The sequence below is a fragment of the Mus caroli genome, chromosome 12, assembly GCF_900094665.2.
Source record: "Mus caroli chromosome 12, CAROLI_EIJ_v1.1, whole genome shotgun sequence".
In the NCBI taxonomy this organism is placed as follows: domain Eukaryota; kingdom Metazoa; phylum Chordata; class Mammalia; order Rodentia; family Muridae; genus Mus; species Mus caroli.
The window spans coordinates 99,867,029-99,878,002 of NC_034581.1; the positions used below are offsets into that span (position 1 = coordinate 99,867,029).

The 10,974-nt window shown below is 48.6% G+C and overlaps 1 long non-coding RNA gene across 1 annotated transcript; it reads right to left on the reverse strand.

Annotated features, from left to right (window-relative positions):
• Positions 1-615: 615 nt before the first annotated feature.
• On the reverse strand, positions 616-9,691 carry LOC110306450. The gene is made up of 3 exons (XR_002379275.1): positions 9,629-9,691; positions 3,778-3,851; positions 616-2,031 (listed from the first exon to the last, which is right to left on the reverse strand). It is a non-coding gene; the product is annotated as an uncharacterized LOC110306450 (long non-coding RNA).
• Positions 9,692-10,974: the final 1,283 nt, after the last annotated feature.

The window sequence follows — 10,974 nt, forward strand, 5'->3', positions numbered from 1 at the left end:
ATGGCATCTCTCTCTTCCAGCAGTGGAAAGCCCATTTTCTTAGTATGGTTTCTACAGCTGTGATAAAAAAATAAATAAATAACAACAACAACAACAACAACAACAACAACAAAACCTGCCCAAAAGCAACTTGAGGAGGAAAGAGTTTACTCCATCTTATAGCTCACGCTCCATCACTGAGGGAAGTCAGAGCAGGAACCTGGAGGCAGGAACTGAAGATGAGGGCGTAGAGGGAGGCTGCTTATTGGTTTGCTCATCAACACTTGCTCAGCCTGCTGTCTTATACCATCTAGGACCACCTACCTAGGGGATGGTGCCGCCCACAGTGGGCTGGATTCTCCCACATCAATCAAGAAAATGCTCCACCAGTTGCCCAAGGGCAAACCCCAAACACTATTCACCAAGTAGACTGTTCTCCAGCCTTCCCCACAGACTCAGTACCTCAAGGAAAGACAGAGTCATGCATCCCTGGGTGACCCTTCCCTGTCTGTGCATCTTGTCTGTGTCAGAAAATAGGACACAGAGGCAAGATGGCTTGTGCTCAGGAAGACAATGAAAAGAGGCTGAGAGCCAAGCCTCTGAGGAAAAGCCAACAACGACGACGACAATTCATTTGTTTATCCATTTATTAATTTATTCGATCAACAAATAGCTGAGTGTCTGCTATATGCTGGCACCTGGCCAGGGCTACACCAGAGAACAGAATAAACGAATGGTCCATTCTCATGGAAGGCCAGGCCTGGGAAGACAAGTCCAGAGGAGTGGCCATGGTGGCCAGATCCGGGCTCTGGAATCTCTTTGGCTCCAACTAAGATAAAAGTAAGTCCAACTAGGGGCAGCTGTGGGCAAGCACTCCCGTTATCTTCCCGGGGCAACTTGAAGCATTATGATCTTATGGTTGAAAGAATGTGCTTAGTCTTGCCCCCCCCCCTGCCCACTGTGTGGCAAAAAGGAGGTTTGTTCACCCCTGAAATACAGTCTCTATATGAGCTAAGTGGGGACAGTCACACCCGCTGTTATTTATTTTATTTATTAATTTTTTTACTAAATCAAAATTTGGTTTTACTTATTAAAAGTCTGTTGACTATAGGAAGTGTCACTTATAATTATAAGCTCCTCTGTAGATTTTAATCTCACTCTTGGAGGATCAGAGTTTTAATTCCGTGTCTGTTAGCAGAGACTGAGGGGAGTTTCCGGGAAGAGTCTCTACCATCAAGTCCCCCATCCCCGTCCCTCACAAGGCAGAAATATACCAAGAAGGGAACCCTGGGAAACCGCAGTTCTGAGGAGACCACGGAAAGCACATTACTGTAATGGGAAGCCTCGCAGTGAGACTAATAATAGAAAGGCAGACCCACAGCGACCCAGCGGCGGGGTAGTATTAAACAGTCAGGGGCTTGGTGCTACTGTGGTGCACCGCACACCTTCCAGGGGCAGCAGCTTACTTGACGTCAACCCCAGCTGTGTAGATCTTGGGTGAGGTACTCAAATTCTCCAGGCTTCTTCAGCCTTAATCAGAGGCACAATTTTCCTGCCTCACAGTGTTGGGATTATAAGATCAAGTGTCACCGACTTAATGGTGAATACTCAGTAGGAGAGGCACTGGGCGAGGAGTATATGCTAAATGTCAGCTCTTAGCTCGGTAGTGTAGACCTTCCTGCAGCGCTGTGAAGAAGCATGCGGTCAGGCATTCCATACACACGACTGCTAAATAACCAAAAGGTGAGTAGCAACTAGTGACTAACGCAATTGCGCTCGCTTGTGCTGGCCAGCATCGTACTCCATGGTGACGGGTTACGTTACAGGGTGGCTCGCTATTTAACTTCATAGCCAGGCACAGAGGGAGCACACCCCTGATCTCCACTTAAACCTGCTCAGATCCTGAGCACTGTTACTTGAATGATTTTGGATGGAGGCTGTCACCATTCCAGAAAACAAGAGGAAAGTTTCCTTCATCTCTCTCTCTAATCCAGGTTCCAGGTTCCATTTAGAAGCCTTTAGCTGTAGCGGCCTTCTGACAGGAAGCACCACCTTCCCCACGGGAAACAGAGAAGCACACAGAATGGTTCTAGTTACAAACTGCTGGGCATCCAGAAAGGACCTGTAGAGACTGAATCCCCAACCATATACCACTGATCTGGAGTCGCCAGCCTCTGCTGATACCCAACACCCCCATCCAGGGCATCCTCTGCATTCCTGCTTACTGTGGTGAGTCGTCTAGTTTTTGGTGTGTGAGACACAGTGCCTCAACCTCTAATTGTATCAGGCACTTGTCATGCTGCTATAAAATCTGTAGCTAAAGTAAGATCTGGGCAGGTGCCTTAGGGTGTGGTTTTCCCTGTGGGTCATGACCCCTTTGGGAGGGGTCCAGGGACCTTTTCACAGGGGTCGAATATCAGATCTCCTACACATCAGATATTTACATTATGATTCATAACCGTAGCAAAGTTATGGTTATGAAGTAGCAATGAAATAATTTTATGGTTGGGGGCCACCACGACATGAAGAACTGTATTAAAGGGTCACAGCCTTAGGAAGGTTGAAATGACTGATCTTGTGGGTAGGAGCACCTGCTGTATAACATGGGGGCCTGAATTTGAACTCCCATAAGCCACATCAAAAAGCCAGCTATAGTCATGTGCCTGTAACCCTAGAATTGTTGGGAGAACTGGAAACAGGCTATCTGGGACTTGCTGGGCCCCAGCCTCCTCCTGCCCCCCATGTTTGGTGAGAGTCTGTTTCTCAAGAGAAGAAAGTGGGGAGTAATCCTTGACATGTATGTAAGACACATGGAAAGAACACCTGACATTTTCTTCTCACCTTCATACATGGACCACATACAGGTACACATGTATACATGTTCACATACACACATTCACATACATACATGTACACATACACACCTGTTCACATAGATACATGTTCATATACATACATGTACACATGTATGTATATGTACACTGCATGCACACCCCCATACACATACATTAAAAATAGAAAAGTGTAATTGGAGAAAGGAAAGTTTAGATGTGTTCACCCGTTCAAGGGTACGGCCCATCATGGCAGTGAACTCATGGTGGCAGGAGCCTGAGGTGCGACAACTGAGGGAGGAGTCACAGCATCACAGGCAAAGAAGCAGAGAGCGGTGACCTCTGGTGCTCATCTTGCTTTCTCTTCTCTGTTCATCCCAGAGCTGTACCCCGTGGCATGGTTCTTCCTACATCTAGAGTATGTCTTCCACCTTAATCAACCCCATCTAGAAAATCCCTCCGACACACGGGCAGAGGCTTGTTTCCACGGTGATGCTAAGACCCATTAAGTTAGCAACCCAGACCAACTATCTCACCATCACTGAGCCTCTCTTCCTCTTCCTTAGCTTGGTGACTGAGTTTGATTCTTTCAGCCTCTGCATAGGGTACTGAGAGACCAAGGAGCCATCGATAAACTGTAAAGTTCTCCTGTAGTTAACATATTTCTCTCATGGCCTAGAGGAACGAGTTGCCATCAGAAGGCCCATTTCGGAGTCTACTGAGATCCATCAGCTAGCAAAGAGAGTTAAGACTTCTCCCAACCCCCACCCCTCCTCAGATGCCACTGCTACAAGACATGTGCTCGCCTCGGTTGGCTTTCTCCAGATAGCCCTCCTGTGAGCCGTTTCCCTCCAGAGAAACTGCTATTCGAAGGGGGTAGTCTCCAAAATTTAGATGTTCATGTCAACCCGTTGAGAATTTTAAAGTTAGGGATTATGTGCACATAGCATGTGTTCTACATCCAGACTTGCCCATTCCTCTGTCTCTTTCCTGATAGGAGCACTGTGGCAGGACCTGCCAGACCTCGGGTGTCCCCAGATCCTGCACAGAGACAAGCATGTTGCTTATGTTACTGAATTAGAAACAAAACTGCCTTCCTGCCTAAAGACATCTACCACAGCAGCTACACAGAAAGAAATGAGCAACCCACCCCCATACACACACAGACACACACACACACAGACACACACACACATACACACACCTCTTCCGGAAGAGGCAGCTGAGACTGCTCACTCTAAGGAGAAATTAATTCTGCCCAGAAATAAATCCCCATTGCACTGGCCCAGGAGACCGTTAGCAACCGTGGTTACCCCCAGGCAGGTTCTCCCTGCGAAGGCTGGGTTGACTCACTGCTCCAATCTCCTCCCCTCACAGCAGTTTGCCTGAGCCTGAGGGATGGCCAGCAATTACAGAAGGCTAAATATTTCAGCAGCCCAGAGGGGGCTTCCCAGCAGCCAACAGGAAGCCATTTTTCTTCCTCCTAAACTGTTTATTAAAATACAGAGTTAAACCCGGTGAGGGAAAACATTTCCTACCTCTGCCTGCAATTAACCAGCTAATGCAATACCGAAGTTTTGTGCACACTGTTAGGCAATAACACTTTTTGGGAGGAACCCTGAGAGTTCCCAACATGGAATCAATTGGATTCGGGTTCCAATCTATTCAAGAACTAGCCAGTAGATGGTCTGTGAGACATTGCTCTATGAACTTCAAGGCCAATAAGCTGGCACAGCAACACCTTCCTGTCAAGTACAGCGATGCCTACGTGAGAGCCAAGGGCAACCCCAGACAGCTGCTGTGACCAAAGGCTTCTCTCCCATTCTCCACAATAGTGCGTGTGTTGCTCAGGTTCTGGGTGCCCGGGATAGCAGGAGGTACAGTCTGCCTAGTGACGGAGCATGGATTCTTATTGTTAGATGTCACCATGGTAAACCTAGTCCCCATCCATGGCGGGGTTAAGAAAGGACATTCTGCACAGCTGACTGCTCGTGGCGAACACATCTCCTTGGGAGCCTCTGGAAGATGGCTCGTCGTTTCCAAGAGATACCTTGAGAATGCAGTAGATATTTTATACTCTTGGATATCTGTGGGAGTCGATGATAACTGTCATCATCGGGATGGGATCTAGGTGAACTGGGCCCCTGAGCATGCCTGGGAGGAAATGTTTTCATTCTGTATATTGTGAGAGTATCAGCCTTACTAGTGTGTGGGACTGTTCCCTGGATCCTGGAGTAGATAAAATGGGAAAAAGAAGCCAAGCTAGAAATCATACAGTCATCCCTCTCTGTTCCTGACCGTGGGTGTGATGTGACCGGCTTCAAACCCCTGCCTCCTTCCTTCTCCTGACTGTGGGTGTGATATGACTGGCTTCACACCCGTGCCTCCTTCCTTCCCCTGACCGTGGGTGTGATGTGACTGGCTTCACACCCGTGCCTCCTTCCTTCCCACCTTGATGGACTACACCCTTGGACCATGAGCCAAAACAAATCCTTTCTTCCCCAATATTGCTCTTGTCAGGGTGTTTCCATAGCAACAGGAAACAAGCCTAAGTCAGTGTTTCTCTGTGTTGCAGCCACTTTGTCACCATGAAGGAATGGACCCCAAGAACAAAAGCTCTTTCACAATGTTTCAATGAGCAACAAAATGGAAAGAACCTGGAAGCCTGTTATGACAGACAAGCCTTTCCATTAACCACCATGTTTCTTGATCCACTGGAATTTCTGATAAGGAAAATTATTAATGTCCTTCTGTGTGTGAGACATTTTTAGTGGAGTGATGTTTTATGTGCATCTGGTAGTGACTTGGAACACCCCCATATCAACACGTTTAATCTTGGGGATTTCATCTGTCCCTCTAATCAGCTGGTTAGAAATCAGTAAATTTTCAATGAATACCATCTGATGCACACATGGCTCAAGGTCTGGAGGATATGCAGTGTTGTAAAGAATAAATGAACTTTGAAATCCAAGGTGTATGGAACAGCCGTGATGGTGACAATGACCCATGACAGATGATGATCTGCTGTCGATGCCCAGAGCCAGCAGGCCCATGCCTCCTGGTGACAGGCAGACAGCCAGCAGGCCCATGCCTTCTACCTTCATGGAAAGGGCAGAGTGTGTTAGATGATCTGGGGCCTCAAGAATCTCCCTCGGGGCGAGTGGCCTGTGTCTAAAGGCCAAGAATGAGGAATGGAAGCCAGCTCATCTCCTAAAGGCCGATGCTCAGGAATAGTAGCCTGCTCACCTCCCAGCTCTGCATGCAGCCCTCTTGGGTCCTCTGGCCTTTGGGCACTGGCCCTGCAGATGCTGAGCCCAGGACACAGCTCCTACATCCTTGGGTTTTGAGGTCTAGACACTGCTTCCTCGCCCACATGTGGTCTTCCTCCTGGGAATACATTCTGTACGGAGCTGATTCTTTGTGTTTCCATCACACCAACCCTTACGTGGGTATCCTCTCTTTCTTTCCTTCCTTTCCTTCTTTCTTTCTTTCTTTCTTTCTTTCTTTCTTTCTTTCTTTCTTTCTTTCTTTCTTCTTTCTTCCTTCCTTCCTTCCTTCCTTCCTTCCTTCCTTCCTTCCTTCTTTCCTTCCTTTCTTTCTTTCTTTCTCTCTCTCTCTTTCCTTTTTTCTTTCTTTCTTTCTTTCTTTCTTTCTTTCTTCCTCTCTTTCTTTCTTTCTTTTTTTCTTGTTGTTGTTGTTATTTTTCTGTTTTGAGACAGGGTGTTGGATAGCCCAGGCTAGCCTTGAACCCTTTGCTCTTTCTGCCTCAGCCTCCCAAGTACTAGGGTTGCAAGCATGAACTACTAGACTCAGCGTTTATGAGGGGACCTTTGATGACCAAGTCTAAGCCACATTCATAGCTTCAAGGGAAGCTGGGAATTGACTTCTGAGCTCTTGGGGATTTTCTTTTAATAAAGAAAAGGGGTCAGAAGTGTTAAGTGATGTGACATGAACCTATATTGTCGAGCACTCAGCTTTATTTAGCTGGGAAGTCCTTTTGTAAAGGTGACATTTTGGGCAGGGAGCCTATAAGGCAACATTTAAATAGTAATTTAAGACCACTAAAGACAGAGGTCCTCATTCTGACCCCACTTAATTATTATTATTGTTGTTGTTGATGATGATGATGTTATCTCATATATTATGCCTCTCCCCTCAGTTTCCCTACCTCCACCACTCAGTCTCTTTCCCGCACCTCCCCTCTCCCCCAGATTCACCTGACCCCACTTCTTACCAGCTGGCTCCATGTACTTCTTAGCTATGGTATATGGCTGTGGGTGTCCTTGAGCCAGCCTTGGTCATCTGAGCCCCAGCCTGGCAGGCCTTGGTTCAGAGGCAGGGAGGCTGAGCACAATTCTTTTCTGTCTACCAACTGGTTTAATGACCTTCAGTGTGTGATGGAAGTGCCTTGGGACTAAGTCTCCAAACATTTTAAGTGGTAGCTCGGACCAGATGGTGTCTAAGCATCATTCTGTCTCATCCTTAGAGCAGCACTGCCTCATCTGACAGCTCACAGTACATCTGGTTCCTAGAGCCATTTTCCCCATTTGCTCTTAGTCGCTTCTGCAGGAGTCACCAAAAAAAAGTAGCTTCCCCAAGAAATCGGATGGTCCAGCTTCAGTGAACGTGCACCTGATGTTTCCCAACTTAACAGCTACCGGGGAGGGTTTTGCAAGCACAGCACCACGCCAACATCTTCTAATAATACCGTCTCTCCCCAAAGACCTGCTATCAACCTGTGGCAGTTAGCTGCCTGCTGATTCATGCACCCTCAGAAGAGGACAGTGCAGCCTGGGGGAGCTACATCTAGCTCGCTCATTGCCCACAGATTGGGTGTCCTCCACCCTGACTCCTAGGGAGGTGAGGGGCTTCCTCAGGTCCGTTTACCTGGGAAATGCTATAAACATGGCAACCTGTGGCTTTGAAAATTCCAGCCCCTGCCCTGCAGGAGCTTGTCACAAAGGCTAACTCCTGTGATCCGGCCATCAAGATCCCATCGCATCTATCAAGTGATTTGATTGGCCGCAGGCCAGCTTCTGTCTCCTTTTCTGGGCCTCCATTTCCCCTTCCTACAACACAGAGATTAAAATACCAATTGCAGAGAATTGGTAAGAGCATTTGGATGCCGTGGGTGGGTGCTGGGGTCTGTAGATGCCATTGTTTCGGCCCCTCCTTATCACCTAGGCATCCTCTGTTTCTGGATGGTGCCCTTCTTGGGTGGCCCTCTCTTCAGACCTGTTTCGTGGAGTCCTCCAGTTTCCCTCTAGACTACCCTCACAGGGAGTCTCTGCCTGCCTACAATCACAGCAGCAGCCCATTTAAATGAGTTAAGCATGCCATTGAGCCAGTCAGTGGTGGAGTTAAACAGAATGGGTTATGTCAATAATGAATCATGCTCAGTTTTAGTGATAAAATCTTAGCTCGAGGAAAATAGGAATCTGGGTCCCCACCAAAGGTATCCATGAGGACTGTGATGCCAATTAATCATACACACTGTACTGGCTATTTTTGTGTCAACTTGACACAGCTGGAGTTATCACAGAGAAAGGAGCTTCAGTTGAGGAAATGCCTCCATGAGATCCAACTGTAAGGCATTTTCTCAATTAGTGATCAAGGGGGAAAGGCCCCTTGTGGGTGGGACCATCCCTGGGCTGGTAGTCTTGGGTTCTATAAGAGAGTAGGCTGAGCAAGCCAGGGGAGGCAAGCCAATAAAGAACATCCCTCCATGGCCTCTGCATCAGCTCCTGCTTTCTGGCCTGCTTGAGTTCCAGTCCTGACTTCCTTTGGTGATGAACAGCAGTATGGAAGTGTAAGCTGAATAAACCCTTTCCTCCCCAACTTGCTTCTTGGTCATGATGGTTGTGCAGGAATAGAAACCCTGACTAAGACACACACACACACACACACACACATGCAAGCAAACACATACCCATGCACACATAGACACACACATTGACACAAATACAAAGATGTGCACTTGTTCACATACACAAACATATACATGCACACACAAACACACACCATTACCATTAGAAGTTCCCAGAGCTGGTGGGAAGTCCCACGGTCTCTGAGCCTTTGGTGGGCCTGTACTCTGAAGCTGTGCTCAGGGTGGGTGAGGGATTTGGCATGGGGCCCAACGGCTCCTCTGTGGAGTGTGCACCCCTTCCATCTTGAGACCCCAAGCCAGCTTTGGCCACAGCCATCCTAACTTTGCCCGAAGCTCCAGAGACCCTCATTCTTCTCAGCCTTCCTTTCTCCCCATAATAGACCAGTGTTTGTTGTGTGTGCTTTCTGGATCAGCCTCATGGGCAGATGCTACAATAGCCTGTCCTTGCTACAACCTAGTGAAAAGCCCTCCCAGTCATCACCATTCCCAGGAGAGGACACTGAGGCACAGCCCCAGGGTAAGCAACAGGTGCCAGGAACAGATCCTGCGCACTGGGCTTCTCGTGCGGCATCATCTCCACCTACCATAGAGAACACCTCCCCACCCCCACCCCTGGCTGGGTGTCTTCTGAGGACACCGCACACATTCCAGCCCAGGAAGTCACCATGCTCTAATGGCACAGGTCTACGGGCTTCCCTCCTCTCCACATGGTCCTCCCCAGGGGCATCTGACAGAAGGTTTTGTGTCCAGGCCCTGGCGTGGTCCATTCTAGCTGTCCCAGTGCAGTGTTTGAATGCAGGTACTCACCTGCATGGCTTTGTATCACTGTCTGCAAAAACTGAGCCCTTCCCTGGATGGCAGCTCTGGGCGGGATTACCCCAAGCACTGTGGAGGGACCTGAGCAGGGACCTGCTACTGTGGTGAAACTCACCTAAGCCTGGCAAACCCCACCGCAGGATCAGCGAGTTTGCGTAAGGAGGGACAATTCCCCCATATCTTTAAGGCTGAGCTTTGCTCTCAGCCCTTCTTATTCCCAGCAAGATAACCAGTCTAAAAAAAGAAGGAGGGAAAAAAATGCCACCCTTGGCATCTTCTTTGTCCCTTTTCTATCCGCTCTCGTTTCCATGGAAACCCAAAACCATTTGCCTCCCTCTCTCAGCTATGCCTTCTCCCCTACCCCAGGCCTGCCTGGTTGATGTCCCAGGCTCCCAGAAAGCCATGTTTAGGATTCCTCCCCTTGTCTTCAGACTTCCCAGCTGCCTCCAGCATTCTTTTGTCTCTTGTTCTAAAAAGGCAAAAATGGCCTTTTCCAGCGGCTGCTCCCTCGAAGTCTCCATGGCAGCCCTACTGTGTGTGGGATTTGTCAGTGGGCCACCATAATGCATGAAGAGGCCTCAAACCGAGGCCAGAGTAGGGAGGACACTGCCGGGGCTCTGCAAGAGGCAGCAAAGCCCACTTCAGCATCCCTATCCTGGTGATGCTGGGACATCACCTGACCAGGTAATCTCTGTCTCTCAGCCTTGGTCTCCCCTTTACACATCCACCCACATCCACCTACTCCCCACCCCTACCCCCAGCCACATACAGCCTCTAGCTTCCCCTCTACAAAACCCACAGATCTTCAGAGCCTCTGGGGTGAGCAAAGCTGGCCTAGACTTCCTGGCATGTGTAGAACTCCCCACTCCTCCACCCCGCTGTCTCCCACCCACTGGCACAGCTGGAACAGCTGCAGCCATCTCTCTTTGGCTTACCTGCCAGCTCCATCCTTGAGCTGACGACTAAGCCTCTGTTCAATGTGGCCTTCTATGCTTATTAAAATTCACACATCATCTTCTCCTGCACCATTAAGAGGCTTGCTCAGCAGCCCCGGACTCCACCTGCTTGGGCAAGAGAGGGAGGGAGGAAAGGGGTTAGCACATTGTAAAAATGGTGGCCAGGGGAGCACCATGCGAGTGTGCAAAGTGAATGGATCCTGAAAGACTCTCATTGTGCAAGCAAGGGCTCTTAACAATGAGCACCCAATGATACTGTTAAAGGATGGGTGAGTGCTAGGCTGTGGGCAAACACTGATGTGTGGACTCCCCCAATGTCATCACCAGACACTCAGTGACCACATGCTTCCTCCATGCCAGGCACTGGCCCAAACTCACTAGCTACATTCTTTTATTTTATTTTTTTAAAGATTTATTTGTTTATTTTATGTATGTGGTTACACTGTAGCTGTACAGATGGTTGTGAGCCTTCATTTGGTTGTTGGGAATTGAATTTTTAGGACCT